Consider the following 17,674-nt stretch of genomic DNA (forward strand, 5'->3'; position numbering starts at 1 on the left):
AACTTCTTTCTTAGAGGGTCATTTCTTCACTTCAAAATTTTGATTTTTTACTTTCTATTTGGTTCCCTAGCAGTTCTTTTCCACATAATGAATACTTAGCTTAGCCAAGATTTTTTTTTCTAGTTTTGCTTTAAAATGCACTGGTTTTCATGAAAACTCACTCAAATAATGTGCTCCTTGTGTCTTTTCCTAAGGGATGAATTGCCTTCTTCAGATAACCTGACAAACCTAGGGCTTCTTACTCAGCTCCAGTCCCATCACATAGCAGTGGAAAGGGTCCAGAATCAATGTTTTATAAATTCTTGCCTAATAGGCTGGTGCTGTCATTCACTTCTTCTTTACAAAAGTACATCCACAGATGGCACATCCCACAGCAAGGAGAGCCCTGAGACAAGAGGGCCAACAATAGGTGGCAGTTTACTGTAGTGTGCTCAAAGAAAGCGTGGACCTGAACATCCTCTGCATGAGGTAACTCCATTTTAAAATATTATACTATGAGATTTAATGACTGTCAAGCCTAACCCTTTTTGCACATTAATAATTAAACATTAAATAATAATTGGATTCCAAAGAAAGCCACTCAAAAAAATACACACAATTCATCTTGAAAGGGGTTAAGAATCTCATCAGAAGAATAATAAGCAGAAACTGAGTGGAAGTAGGAGGAAAAAGTAGCTTGGAAAGTAGTTTTATTGACTCTGCAAGAGAAGAGAACTCAGTGGAGTTTCTTTATAGACAGCTAAAGTCCATTGACAACATTGTTGATATTAAAGTGAGCACTCAAAGAAGGAATATAAAACAGGTTTAAAGTTTACTATTTTTTTCCTTTAAAAATGCATAAGAAATTAAGGTAGCTTTTTACTGTGTTGCTAATACCCACAGTAATAAAAAAAATGCAATATAACACTGGGAGAAAATTTTGTCTCAGTCTTAACATTTGAGATATATACTTGAATGTTTCACCAAAAGGTCTAGCGTTTTAGTGAGCTTTGTAAGATCCTAGAAGAATATATCAGAAAAAAAAAATCCTTCTGCAGCTATACCCTAATTCTAAAACCACTGAAAAATATATTGCTCATTGAGCTTTTCTTTTATTATTAAAATACATTTTAATTTATGGAAAAGACAGCATTATGAGAACAAAACTGTAATCCTCAATCGCTCCCCTACAAATGACTAAAATGAACAAAGGGATATTAAGATGAAAATTATGTACTTGTTCACAATGATCAAAGCATTCTGTGTTAGCTATATCAAAAAGTTGAAGGGTAAATTCTGCTACACAAACTGGAATTACTTACTTTAAAATAGGTCAAAAAGGAAATTATGTTATCTTAGTCAATGCCAAAATCATCCTAGAAAATTTAATCCCTATTCTGTACAGCATAGAAATAGTCAGATATTCTTTAACATAACAAAAATTGACTGTCATCACATTTAATGAAGAAATTCTTAAAGAATTTTAGCCAAATTTAGGAATACAAAACAAAAACATAATTATTAGTAAATACTGTTGATAATATTAGCTTAAACAAGAAAATAAAAAAATAAGTTATAAATTAGGGGGGAAATGAGATATTTATTTGCAGAAGGTATGATTAACTATAAAATCTAAGAGAGATCACTAAAAAAGAAAAAAAGAAAAAAACTATTAGAACTAAAGAAAATGTTTCATAAATACCTGGTCCAAAAGAAATATACAGACCAAGTAACTCTGATGTATGAGTCCCACGTATTTGTTTCATTCCAGCTTTATCAGACAGTCCTGCACTGGGAACTATAGAAAACTCCTAGGTAGCAGTGAGTAGTAGAATTACAAAACCCACTGTGCTGGGGAGAAGGACTAGAAAATGAGAATTTATGGGGCGAGAAGGATATTTACACTTCACACATGCTTTTCGATTACAACCAACCCTTGAAAAACACAAGTTTGAACTGCACAGGTCCACTTATACACAGATTTTTTTCAATACTAAATATTACATTATTACATAATCTGAGGTTGTTTAAAGCTGTGGATATTGAGAGGAGGGCCAACTATAAATAATATCTGGATTTTCCACTGCTTACAGGGTCAGCAGCCCTAACCCCTGAGTTTTTCAAGGGTCAGCTATATTTAAATATTTACTATGTGTAAAGACTGATAATATTTTCATTCAAGTATTGTTTTCTATTCACAAAGAGAAATACGTTTAATATAAAAATGTTTATTACTAGCTAGATGCATTACTTAATTCCCACAGTTGCCTACCCTTACCCCTCTTCACTTCCACTATATTTCTGAATATAACTGACACTTTAAGAAGCCATTCCACAATACTGTGGCTTAACGTACCACTTGGTATATTATCATGATTCCCTGGGGAATAAAATTTATAATTTGAAAAACACAGCTCTAATTTAATTTCAACATGGCAGTTCCCTAATTCAAGGGCATTTATTGAAATATATAATTGAATCTTTATAGAATCCCAAGTTTAACTGAAATGGACATGGTTCTAGTCATCTGCATGATAGTCTTCATTTGAGAGAGAAAATAAAGGTATTTTTGTTCAACGTAGAAGCCAGTTTAGGAACTTTGAACCAGCCTATTGAAAAAAAGGGATAAAAAGTCTTTTTAAAAATCCAGACAATTATTTCTTTAATTAATACCTGTCAGTATTAGACAGAGCACCTTCTAAATGCATAATTTAATTTCATGGGTGCCTTTCTTGGAAGCATAGCCTTGTATAGTATGTAATTTGTTTGTCAACTTCTTTACAGGGCCAAAGATTAAAATTTTTTAAAAGTTTAAATATTTTCTTGTTGTTCTACCATGGAGTAAAACATTATAAAATTATAACAATTTGGTCTGCAACAGCATTTGAAAGACCAGAGTTTAGAATTCTCATAACCAGAAAGAAATGTTCTTTTGGCTATAGTGTCTAAATGTTATAATGGCAAGGATAATATAAATTAAAAAACCAAAATATGTGTGCTTTTCTACAATAGTGGTCAGAGGATTTAATATACCTTTCTAACTCTTTGAGGGATAAAGCATTAAGGCTATGAGGATATGGATGACAAATACAAATCCAGCCAATAAACTCTATGAAACATTATAAATCGCAAGGAGATTTGGAAAGTTATTTTCTAATGCCCGTGGAGCATTTATACAAAGCAATCACATATTAGGCAAGTATAAGGCAGATAACACCCTCAGTGATTCCTCCAAAGCAAGTATTAAAGACTGAGGTGAATGCAATTACATTAACCTATTTAATTATTTATTTATTTACAAAATTAAAAAATACTCAACCATTTGTATAAGAATCATTCTCCTACAAAACTCTTCGCTCTAAAAGAAATCAAAAGGGAAATCACAGGGCTTCCCTGGTGGTGCAGTGGTTGAGAGTCCACCTGCCGATGCAGGGGACGTGGGTTCGAGCCCCGGTCCGGGAGGATCCCACATACCATGGAGCGGCTAGGCCCGTGAGGCATGGCCGCTGAGCCTGCGCGTCCGGAGCCTGTGCTCCGCAACGGGAGAGGCCACAACAGTGAGAGGCCCACGTACTGCCAAAAAAAAAAAAAGAAAGGGAAATCATAGAATTCTTAGAAATAAGATAAAGATAACACGACATATCAAAAACTATGGCTCCACCTTGAATAGCAAAAGCAATCCTAAGGAAGAAGAACAGAGCTGGAGGAACCAGGCTCCCTGACTTCAGACTATACTACAAAGCTACAGTAATCAAAACGTATGGCACTGGCACAAAAACAGAAATATAGATCAATGGAACAGGATAGAAAGCCCAGAGATAAACCCATGCATCTATGGTCACCTAATCTATGATGAAGGAGGCAAGGATATACAATGGAGAAAAGACAGTCTCTTCAATAAGTGGTGCTGGGAAAACTGGACATCTACATGTAAAAGAATGAAATTAGAACACTTCCTAACACCATACACAAAAATAAATTCAAAATGGATTAGAGACCTAAATGTAAGACCGGACACTATAAAACTCTTAGAGGAAAACATAGGAAGAACACTCTTTGACATAAATCACAGCAAGATCTTTTTTGACCCACCTCCTAGAGTAATGGAAATAAAAACAAAAATAAACAAATGGGACCTAATGAAACTTAAAAGCTTTTACACAGCAAAGGAAACTATAAACAAGATGAAAAGACAACCCTCAGAATGGGAGAAAATATTTGCTAACAAAGGAACTGACAAGGGACTAATTTCCAAAATATACAAGCAGCTCATGCAGCTCAATATCAAAAAACAAACAACCCAATCAAAACATGGGCACAAGATCTAAATAGACATTTCTCCAAAGAAGACATACAGATGACTAACTAACATGAACAGATGCTCAACAGTACTAATTATTAGAGAAATGCAAATCAAAACTACAATGAGGTATCAGCTCACACCAGTCAGAATGACCATCACTAAAAAAATCTACAAACAATAAATGTTGGAGAGGGTGTGGAGAAAAGGGAACCCTCTTACACTGCTGGTGAGAATGTAAACTGGTACAGCCACTACAGAGAACAGTATGGTGGTTCCTTAAAAAATTAAAAATAGAGTTACCATATGACAGCAATTCCACTCCTAGGCATATATCCAGAGGAAACCAGAATTCAAAAGGATGCATGCACCCTGATGTTCACTGCAGCACTATTTACAATAGCTACAATATGGAAGCAACCTAAATGTCCATCGACAGAGGAATGGATAAAGAAGGTGTGCTACATATATACAATGTAATATTACTCAGCCATAAAAAGGAATGAAACAGTGTCATTTCCAGAGACATGGATGGACATAGAGACTGTTATACAGAATGAAGTAAGTCAGAAAAAGAAAAACAAATATCATAAAATAGCGCTTATATATGGAATCTAAAAAATGGTACAGATGAACTAATTTGCAAAGCAGAAATAGTCACAGATGTAGAGAACAAACTTACGGTTACCAAGGGGGGAAGAAGGGGTGGGATGAATTGGGAGATTGGGATTGACATATATACACTTCTATGGAAAATAGATAACTAATGAGAACCTAATGTATAGCACAGGGAACTCTACTCAGTGCTCTATGGTGACCTAAATGGGAAGAAAATCTAAAAAAGAGCGGATATATTTATACGTATAACTGATTCACTTTGCTGCACAGCAGAAACTAACAACATTGTAAAGCAACTGTACTCCAATAAAAATTTTAAAAATATATATGGCTCCAGTGAAGGCAAAAATTAGTGGAAAGAAAAGCAGATCACTAAGTGCCTTATTAGCAAGGAAAAAGATTATCATTATTAGCAATTAAAGAAAATTTTAAGTAGGAACAAAATCTTAAAGATAAAGCAAGGCTGGGACTTCCCTTGTGGTGCAGTGGTTAAAAATCTGCCTGCCAAGGCAGGGAACACATGTTTGATCCCTGGTCCAGGAAGATCACACATGCTGCGGAGCGACTTAAGCCCGTGTGCCACAACTACTGAGCCTGCACTCTAGAGCCCACGAGCCACAAATACTGAGCCCACGCACCACAACTACTGAAGCCCACATGCCCTAGAGCCTATGTGCTGTAACTACTGAGCCCACGTGCTGCAACTACTGAGCCCACGTGCTGCAACTACTGAAGCCCACGCACCTAGAGCCCGTGCTCCACAAGAGAAGCCACCGCAATGAGAAGCCCACATACCACAATGAAGAGTAGCTCCCGCTCACCACAAATAGAGAAACCCCGTGCACAGCAATAGAGACCCAGTGCAGCCAGAAATTAAAAAAAAATTATTTTTAAGATAAAGTGGGGCTGATGAATTTGAAAAGAGAAAATTAATATAGTTGATTTTCTCCCATCCACATACCAAACATGTCACTGGGCCAAATGACTTCAAAGACCATACTTTTAAAAGCTTCATTATCCCTCCTCCAGCACAAAAAGAAAAAAAAAAAGACCACATGTATACTGAAAACACTGATGAATAAAGGAAAATATTTAAATATTTTTAAAATATATATACCCTCTATCACAACACAGAGAGAAATAAATTCCAGATAGATATAGATATGGATACAGACATAGATACAGTATAAAGTAAAATTTTCATGATTTAAAATGAGTGATGGGCTTCTCTGGTGGCGCAGTGGTTGAGAGTCTGCCTGCCAATGCAGGAGACACAGATTTGTGCCCCTGTACGGGAAGATCCCACATGCCGCGGAGCAGCTGGGCCCGTGAGCCATGGCCGCTGAGCCTGCGCGTCTGGAGCCTGTGCTCTGCAATGGGAGAGGTCACACAGTGAGAGGCCCGTGTACCGCAAAAAAATTAAAAAATAAAATGAGTGAAACTTTCTTAAGAAAGGAAAATAATCCAAAGTCTTAAATGAAAAAATAGAAATATCTTCTTATATAAAATACAAAATCTTCTGTTGCAGAAGACACCAAACACTTAAAAAATGACATTAAAAAACAAAAGAGCTGATATGGTGGAGAAAATTTTAACATGCATACAGACAAAGAGTTAATATTCTTCTTCACCAAATTGCAAATTCATAGTAAAAATATAAATCAGGAAAAAAAGTGGGTAAAACAAATTCATGTAAGGGGAAATAGAAATGGACAATAAGTGTTCAAAAAAAGTTTTAAGCTTGCTGCCAATTAGGAAAATGTAAGTTACAAAATAATTCAATTTTTACTGATCAAACTGGCAAAATTAAACAGTGTAGTAATATTAAGATTCAATGAGGATGTAAGGAAAATGGATACCCTCATACATTAACAGTCATAGTGTGAATTGAAATATGTGCAAAACATACAGAAATGAAGACACAAGTAGGTGAAAGTATATGCACAAGGATGCTTTTCACAACAATGTTTGTAGTAGCAAAAACTGGAAATTCCTATCAATTGAGGGAATATTAGATATATAAGGAGTAACACTGAGGAATGGCCAAAAGACAGGAATCATAAACCCATATACAAAATCTAAAATAGATGAGTGTTGCTGAACTTTGTGGTAATACAATTGAAAAATCACTCCCCAAAATAACATTTTTGGGAAATGCAAATAATCATTTCAAGAAGTAGACACCCAAGCAGATAAATATATATTAAGGAAAAAGGTGAGATTATCAAAGAATTGCTTTTAAAAGAAAATCTAAGTCCAGAGATTTGCATGAGTGAATTTATCAAATCTTCAAGGAATAGATATTTCCCATGGGATTTAAACTGGTCCAGGAATTAGTAAGCAAAGAAATTTTTTCCTATTCTTTCTTTTTCTTTTCTTTCTCTCTCTATTTATTTATTTAGGTGAAATATACACAGAATAGTACATGAAGGCTAAATGATGAATATTTATTATGTGAGTCCCTGTGTAACCATCATGCAGTCACAGATGGAACACTTCCTGTACCCCTAATGACCTCTGCATGTGTCTTCCCATCACTCCCTTCCCCCTCCAAATGAAGTAACCAGTATCATAACCCTAATTAACGACTTCCTTGGTTTTCTTTTTGGTTTTAAACCACAGGAGCATCCCCTGATGAGACAGTTTAGTTTTTCATGTTTTAAATTTCATATAGGGGTTGGAAAAAGATACTCCATACAAATGGAAATCAAAAGAAAGCTGGAGTAGCAATACTTATATCAAGATAAAATAGACTTTAAAATAAGGAATATTACAAGAGTCAAAGAAGGACACTACATAATGATCAAGGCATCAATCCAAGAAGAAGATATAACAATTATAAATATATATGCACCCAACAGAGGAGCACCTCAATATATAAAGCAAATGCTAACAGCTATAAAAGAGGAAACCAACAGTAACACAATAACAGTGGGGGACTTTAAAACCTCACTTACACCAATGGACAGATCATCCAGACAGAAAATTAATAAGGAAACACAAGCTTTAAATGACACAGTTGACCAGATAGATTTAATTGATATTTATAGGATACTCCACATGAAAACAGCAGATTACACTTTCTTCTCAAGTGCTCATGGAACATTCTCCAGGAAAGATCACATCTTGGGTCACAAATCAAACCTCGGTAAATTTAAGAAAACTGAAATCATATCAAGCATCTTTTCCAACCACATGCTATGAGATTAGAAATAAATTACAGGGGGCTTCCTTGGTGGTGTAGTGGGTAAGAGTCCACCTTCCAATGCAGGGGACAAGGGTTCAAGCCCTGGTGCGGGAAGATCCCACGTGGTGGAGATACTAAGCCCGTGCACCACAACTGCTGAGTCTGTGCTCCAGAGACCGCGAGCCACAACTACTGAGCCCACGTGCTGCAACTACTGAAGCCCACGTGCCTACAGCCCATGCTCCAGAATAAGAGAAGCCACTGCAATGAGAAGCCCATGCGTCACAATGAAGAGTAGCCCATGCTTGCCACAACTAGAGAAAGCCCTCGGGCAGCAACAAAGACCCAATGCAGCCAAAAATAAATAAAATAAATTTTAAAAAAAGAAATTACAGGGAGAAAAACATAAAAAACACAAATACATGGAGGCTAAACAATACATTACTAAATAACCAAGAGATCACTGAAGAAATCAAAGAGGAAATCAAAACATACCTAGAGAAAAATGACCACAAAAACACGATGATCCAAAACCTACGGGATGCAGCAAAAGCAGTTCTAGGAGGGAAGTTTATAGCAATACAATCCTACCTCAAGAAACAAGAAAAATCTCAAATAAACAATCTAACCTTACACCTAAAGGAACTAGAGAGAGAAGGACAAACAAAACCCAAAGTTAGTAGAGGAAACAAATCATAAAAATCAGAGAAGAAATAAATGAAATAGAACCAAAGATAACAATTGCAAAGATCAATATAACTAAAAGCCGGTTCTTTGAGAAGACAAACAAAATTGGTAAACCATTAGCCAGATTCATCAAGAAAAAGAGGGAGAGGACTCAAATCAATAAAATTAGAAATGAAAAAGGAGAACATACAATGGACACCGCAGAAATACAAAGCATCCTAAGAGACTACTACAAGCAACCCTATGCCAATAAAATGGACAACCTGGAAGAAATGGACAAACTCTTAGAAAGGTATAAACTTCCAAGACTGAACCAGGAAGAAATAGAAAGTATTTCTATTTTCGGTCCAATCACAAGAAATGAAATTGAAACTGTGATTAAAAACCTTCCAACAAACAGAAGTCCAGGACCAGATGCCTTCCCAGGTGAATTCTATCAAACATTTAGAGAAGAGCTAACAGCCATCCTTCTCAAACTCTTCCAAAAAGTGGCAGAGGAAGGAACACTCCCAAACTCACTCTATGAGGCCACCATCACCCTGATACCAAAACCAGGCAAAGATACGACAAAAAAAGAAAATTACAGACCAATATCACTGATGAATATAGATGCAAAAATCCTCAACAAAATACTAGCAAACAGAATCCAACAACACATTAAAAGGATCATACACCATGATGAAGTGGGATTTACCCCAGGGAGGCAAGGATTCTTCAATATACGCAAATCAATCAATGTGATACACCATATTAACAAGTTGAAGAATAAAAACCACATGATCGTCTCAATAGATGCAGAAAAAGCTTTTGAGAAAATTCAACACCCATTTATGATAAAAACTCTCCAGAAAGTGGGCATAGAGGGAACCTATCTCAACATAATAAAGGCTATATACGACAAACCCACAGCAAACATCATTTTCAATGGTGAAAAAATGAAAGCATTTTCCTCTAAGATCAGGAACAAGACAAGGATGTCCACTCTTACCACTATCATTCAACACAGTTTTGGAAGTCCTAGCCATGGGAATCAGAGAAGAAAAAGAAATAAAAGGAATACAAACTGGAAAAGAAGAAATAAAACTGTCACTGTTTGCAGATGACATGATACTCTACATAGAGAATCCTACGGATGCCACCAGAAAACTACTAAAACTAACCAATGAATGTGGCAAAGTTGCAGGATACAAAATTAATGAACAGAAATCTCTTGCATTCCTATACACTAACAATGAAAGATCAGAAAGAGAAATTAAGGAAACAATCCCGTTCACTATTGCAACAAAAAAATAATAAAATACCTAGGAATAAACCTACCTAAGGAGGTAAAAGACCTGTACTCAGAAAACTGTAAGACACTGATGAAAGAAATCAAAGATGACACAAACACATGGAGAGATATACCATGATCTTGGATTGGAAGAATCAACATTGTGAAAATGACTATAGTACCCAAAGCAATCTACAGATTCAATGCAATCCCTAACAAACTACCAATGGCATTTTTCACAGAACTAGAACACAAAAAATCTTAAATTTGTAATGGAAACACGAAAGACCCCAAATAGCCAAAGCAATCTTGAAGGAAAAAAAAACGGAGCTGGAGGAATCAGACTCCCTGACTTCATATTATACTACAAAGCTACAGTAATCAAGACAATATGGTACTGAAACAGAAACAGAAATATAGATCAATGGAATGGGACAGAAAGCCCAGAGATTAAACTCACACACCTATGGTCAACTAATCTACAACAAAGGAGGCAAGGATATACAATGGAGAAAAGACAGTCTCTTCAATAAGTGGTGCTTGTAAAACTGGACAGCTACATGTAAAAGAAAGTAATTAGAACACTCCCTAACACCATACACAAAAATAAAACTCCAAATGGATTAGAGACCTAAATGTAAGACCGGACACTATAAAACTCTTAGAGGAAAACATAGGAAGAACACTCTTTGACATAAATCACAGCAAGGTCTTTTTTGACCCACCTTCTATAGTAATGGAAATAAAAACAAACATAAACAAAAGGGACCTAATGAAACTTAAAAGCTTTTGCACAGCAAAGGAAACTATAAACAAGATGAAAAGACAACCCTCAGAAGGGGAGAAAATATTTACAAACCAATTAATGGACAAAGAATTAATTTCCAAAATATATAAACAGCTCATGCAGCTCAACAGTTAAAAAAACAAGCAACCCAATCAAAAAATGGGCAGAGACCTAAATAGACATTTCTGCAAAGAAGACATACAGATGGCCAAGAGGCACATGAAAAGGTGCTCAACATCACTAATTATTAGAGAAATGCAAATCAAAACTACAATGAAGTATCAGCTCACACCAGTTAGAATGGGCATCAGAAACAACAAATGCAGGGTGTGGAGAAAAAGGAACCCTCTTTCACTGTTGGTGGGAATGTAAATTGATACAGCCACTATGGAGAACAGTATGGAGGTTTCTTAAAAAACTAACAGTAAAATAACCATATGACTCAGCAATCCCACTACTGGGCATATACCCAGAGGAAACCATAATTCAAAAAGACATATGCACCCCAATGTTCATTGCAGCCTTATTTACAATAGTCAGGTCATGAAAGCAAATGCCGACTGACAGACGAATGGATAGAGAAGATGTGGTACATATATACAATGGAATATTACTCAGCCATAAAAAGGAACAAACTTGTGTCATTTGTAGAGACGTGGATGGACCTACAGACTGTCATACAGAGTGAAGTAAGTCAGAAAGAGAAAAACAAATATCAGATATTAACGCATATATGTGGAATCTAGAAAAACGGCACAGATAAACAGGTTTGCAAGGCAGAAACAGAGACACAGATGTAAAGAACAAATGTATGAACACCAAGGGGGGAAAGCCGGGGGAATGGGGTGGTGGTGGGATGAATTGGGAGATTAGGATTTACATATATATATACTAATATGTATAAAATAACAAATAAAATCTGCTGTATTAAAAAAACTTCATATAAATGTATGTATTCTTTAGTGGCTCGAGTCCTTTTTTCCATATTTTATTTGTAAAATTCATTTGTGTTGTTGCATGTTGCTCTAATGCTTCACTTTTATTGATTACTCCATTATATAAACGCCATTCTGCAAAACTCTGCAAGTTAGTTATCCAGTTTACTATTGATGGATTTTAGTTGTTTTGAGTTTTTATTTATTGCAAAAAATGCTGCTGGGAACATCTCCATGCATATCTTCTAACACTTGGGCATATATTTCTCTCAGATGCACTCCCAGGAATAAAACTGCTAGGTTATAAGGTATGCATGTCGTTAGATTTACTAGAAAATGCTAAACTGTTTTCCAAAGTTGTTACACCAATTTGCACATTATACAGCAGCATATGATAATTCCTATTGCTCTACATCCTCATTTTTAATGTTTGCCAATCTGGTGGTTATCATTTTAAATTGGATTTACTATTGAAGTTGAGTACGTTAACCTATTTTTATTGATCATTTAGATTTACTCTTTTGTGAAGTACCCATTCAAATATTTGGTCCAGATTTCTATTGCTTTGTTCTTTTTAAAAAACATTGATCTGTAAATATTCCATATGCAAGTCCTTTATTGGTTATCTGTTCTGTAAAATAGTCCCTCCCATTCTTTGGCTTATACCTCTTCATGATATTTTGTGACAATCAGAAACACTGAATTTTACTGTAGTTGGATTTATCATTTTCCTTAATATATAGACATCTTTGTCTTATCTAAGATATCTTTCTGTATCTCCAAGTTAATAAAGATATTCTTCTATATTATCTTCCAAAAGCCTATAGTTTGCATTTCCCGTTTAGGTCTGTATGCACCCACTGATTTTGTGTAGTTCAATATCATTTTTTCCATATAGTTATCTAATTGCCCCAGCATCATTTATTAAAGACTCATATTTATTAAGTATGCATATATGCATGGATCTATTTCTTGCTCCTTTATTCTGATGTGTCTAGCTCTGTGCTAATAGTACACAGCCTTAATTACTATAACATTTTAATAAATGTTGAAAATTGATAGGGAAAGCCCTCCCACCTTGTCTAGGCTTTTTTGAACCTTTACACTGCCATATAAATTGGAATTTTGATTAGGATTGCAATAAACTTATAAATCAACTTGTGAAATGAAACACTTATTAATAAATTGCATCTAAGGTATCTACCTCTTCTCTGAGGAATTATTTTCTGGGGAAAAAAACTGCTCTCTATTTAATCTTATACTTTAAAGACACTCCACCAAAAAGGTATGTCAATTTCCTTCTCAATATATTGCAAGTCCATGTTTCTTAGACTTATGATCCATCAAACAAACAGGTGGGACTTTACACAGCTCTTCTAATATTGGCACTTTAACAATATTCATCATGTTTAAAGTGAATTATTTTTATGTAATAAGGCTTTTAGTGAAGTTTTCTTGATGGTTGATTTTGTGAAAAGAAACTATGTGCCAAGTTATGCAGAATAAGTTTAGTGCTCTGCTTCAGATATATATATATATATATCAGTATTACATAAAATTGAAAATTGACTGGAATAGTTACTTTGAAGGCTCAGAAAGCACATCTGAGTTAAGTGTTAAGTAATACAGGAATCTATAAGCTTTGTTAATATATTTTAACTTTTTGTTATACCTATAACATGCTCACAATACATAATTTGGAAAGTATAGAGAAATAAGAACAAATAAAAAATCACTCAAAATGATTTCAGCAAAACTGGCAGCTTAACATTATTATGAACTGAATTTCTTACTTGGGTTTACATACAGCCATATATCTCTGTCTCCTACAAGTCTATATACCTTAAAATCATATAAAAATAGTTATTTCACCAGAGATCCTTTCATAGTTTTGAGGAAAATTTATTTCATATTTTCAAAGAACAGGCAATTTCAATTCTGTATAATTTTCTTTTGTGCACAGGAAAAGATGAAAGACTATTCATTTTCTGAAACTACAGAAACCTTAAAGCCAAAACATGGCAATCAGCAGAAATAAATAGACAAAACTCACTTAGGAATGTAGAAGGAAAATTTGTAAATAAAATACCAGAAAATAGATTTAAACAGCAAAAGACCTATGTACCATGATCAAGTAGAGTTCATCTCAGGAATGTGAGGATGGCTTAAAATTGGAAAACTTATAAATATATTTTGCAACAACACCAAGTCAAGTAGGAAAACAGGGGGACTGAGAAGGGAGGTCAGATCTGCTATACTCGAATTCTAAACTGGGCTTTGGAATGATGAACAGAAAGCCAGACCCTTGTCCCAGAGGCGTCAAGAAACAGCCACAGGACTTCCCTAGTGGCACAGTGGTTAAGAATCTACCTGCCAAGGCAGGGGACACAGGCTCAAGCCCTGGTCCGGGAAGATCTCACATGCCTCAGAGCAACTAAGCCCGTGCGCCACAACTACTTAGCCTGTGCTCTAGAGCCTGTGAGCCACAACTACTGAAGCCCACACACCTAGAGCCCGTGCTCCGCAACAAGAGAAACCACCGAAATGAGAAGCCCGCGCACCGCAACAAAGAGTAGCCCCCACTCGCCACAACTACAGAAGGCCTGTGCACAGCCACGAAGACCCAACACAGCCAAACATAAATAAATAAATAATTTGTTTTTTTAAAAAAATGGTTTTAAAAAAAAAAAAAGAAACAGCCAGGAACTCACCAAATGGGTCTTCCTTGTTGAGTCGCCCTGGCTCTGTCTCCTCTGCACTTCCTACATACATTGCTGAACTCCAGAGATGATAAGATCAATGTTTTTAAAGCAGTTTGAACAAAGAGAGAATCCAAAGAGAATATTTTTAGGTAGATACCATGTATAAGTTACCTCCTCTTATTTAAGGATGAGTAAACAGAAAATGCAAAATGTTATACTCTATGAGAAGAGATAAATGCAACAATCAAGTGTTAAAGGAATAACATGGTTTTATCATTTCTATGTTTTATAATAGTTTTATAGCTTTATAATTTCTGTACTTTCATAGAAATTATAGAAATTTGCATTAATTTCTATAATTAGAAATTATAGAAATAAGGGATCAAAGTGATGTTATAAGGTTAATGTGAAAAAATTAAAGCTGGTTTATAGGAGAATATAAATTTTAAAAGATTAGATAAGTATTAATTTGAATAACTTTAAATTGTGAAAGTAATTTAGAACACTGTGAAGAAGAAAAGAAAAAACTGAAAAACCAATTTAAATTTTATTATGAGATACATTTTTGGTATATGGTATTACAATATTTTAGCTATGTGGGTGTGAAGGAAGTATGACTGTATATGTAATGAATATAAATAAAATATATTTTCTTAATTCTCACATCTATATTCTAATATGCCACTTTATATAACCACTTAAAAATTCAATAACAGCTTTTTAGGGGGAAAAAGAAATTTTAATGCAGAGAGAAAAACTTTGCTGAGAAAAATACTGAATACATTATTAATACATATTATAACATTTTCTTCTTTCATACCACGAAGTTTGAATCTAAACCTCCTTCACCCTCCGAGACTAAAAATTGTGTGAATCACTTTGGCCACAGACCATGGTGTAAGTATCACGAAAGCACACTGCTTTTCCTAATTCCTGACAGGTGCTTGATCTTTTGAGGCCCTTTATGATCATTAATGCAATTTCAAGGAAAATCAAAGGTTACTGGAGCTTCAACTCCATTTCAAAATTCATTAAAGGCCTAGTTTTGTTTTGTTTAAACTGAATAACAGTACAGAATATTAAAAAACTTTCCTAGCAAGTCTGATGGAAAATTTTGACAGATGTTTGGCACCTGAGTGACATCTTTAGAAATTCCAGGATCCCTTTTTCCCCTAGCTTTATTGAGGTGTAATTGAAAAAAGTATAAAGTCTGTAAAGTGACCATTTGATACATGTAAACATTGTGAAATGATTACCACAATCAAAATCAGGTTAATTAGCTTCACTTCACAGTTACCTTTCAGTGTGTGTGTGTTGAGAACACCTAAGATTATATACTCTCTTAGCAAATTTCAAAGATCCTTTTTTTAAAAAATAAATTTATTTATTTACATATTTTTTATTTTTGCCTGCGTTGGGTCTTCGTTGCTGCACACGAGCTTCCTCTAGTTGCGGTGAGCAGGGGCTCCTCTTCGTTGCGGTGTGCAGGGTTCTCATTGCGGTGGCTTCTCTTGTTGCAGAGCACGAGCTCTAGGCACACGCGGGCTTCAGTAGTTGTGGCATGTGGGCTCAGTAGTCGTGGCTCGCAGGCTCTAGAGTGCAGGCACAATAGTTGTGGCGCACGGGCTTAGTTGCTCTGCGGCATGTGGGTTCTTCCCGGACCAGGGCTTGAACCCATGTCCCCTGCATTGGCAGGCGGATTCTTAACCACTGAGCCACCAGGGAAGTCCCCAAAGACCCTTTTTGAAGTGGTGGTTTTACTCCTTAACTGTATGACTTTGTGTATGACAGGCTGTCTGCTGTATTAAAATAACTATTAATTTCAATGTTTCATCCCACTGTAATATTGTGGAAGATATATTTAGCAATAATTAAGAATCCATATTTAACTTATAAATACTTGAGATGCTACCAATGAACTTAACTGAAGTGATAATCAATCAACAAATTCTCCTTAGACACCATGAGTTTCCTGCATGAGCAGATAACAACAACCATGTCTCAATGCTCTCCCTTGTTTAGTGGCTGCCAAAAATGTTTTGACATCAATTGTAAGACACAACATATTTCAGAAATTTGGACAAATTATGAATCTTTGAATAGAGAACTTTCAGAGTATTTATGTACTATATATTTTTTTACAAAAGGGATATTATAATAGGGCATGCTCTTTCACTTTAAGGCTATTTATTGGTTTTTTTTTTTACATGCTATTATCTGTTCTTTTCAAGCATCATGGGAAATAATAGAATAATATACATTTTATGGTTATGTCATATTAAAAACATTATTTAGGGTCATATTACTTATTTGTAATTCCATGCTACTATAAATAACAGTGAAACATAGCTAAATCTTTGTGAATATCCAGGACTGTTTCCTCAGTATAAATTCCTAAAGGCAGAGTTTCTGGGTCAAAGAATATGCATATCCTTGTAAAGGATTTGAATGCATCAGGTCTAAGTGCCCTATAGAATACACATACCCTATCTTCCCCCTCCCTGTCTCTCTCTGTCTCCCCCTTCCTCTTTCCCATCCCCTCCTTCCTTCTGTTCCCCAAATGGTTAAGTGACCCTACTTCTGCTCTTCTGCATCGTAAGTTTTTTTCTCACTGTATGTGTGTGTTTATAATCACCCTCATTCTAAACAAGGTTTGAGGCTACGTTTTATGTTAAATTATTAGTTTTCAGTTTTGTGTCTTTATCTGGACTCTGAGCTCCTGCCTAACAAGATCCTTGGATAATTCATCTGTATCCCCAGCATCTAATACAGTAAATTTTCAGTAAATACTTGTTGAATGAACTCAGGAGGGAACAAATGACTGCTTTTGTTTTTTTTCAGCTATTACGTAGGTTTTTTTTTTTTCTTTTCAAGTTTCCTGGGATTTTAATTGACCGCAGCATATTAATTTCAAAAAAGAAAGGAAAATAGTTATATAGCTTCAAGTCTCTATACTCAGATGCCCTCAATTCAGTACTGTAGTATGCTCTAATATTAATTTAGCCACTACTAATTGTCTAACTCAACCAGAAAGGAGAAACACAGAGGTTGTATACACTTGAGTTGAGAAACTTTAACATTTATTCTGAAGGAAGGTAACGTTTTTCCCAAACAAGAACCCATGTATAAGAAACATATACAGGATTGAAGCTCACATGCCTAGCCCTTCTGACTTAGAAGGTAGAATTATTTATCACACTTAAAATGTT

Source organism: Globicephala melas, chromosome 6 (assembly GCF_963455315.2).
Source record: "Globicephala melas chromosome 6, mGloMel1.2, whole genome shotgun sequence".
Taxonomy (NCBI): domain Eukaryota; kingdom Metazoa; phylum Chordata; class Mammalia; order Artiodactyla; family Delphinidae; genus Globicephala; species Globicephala melas.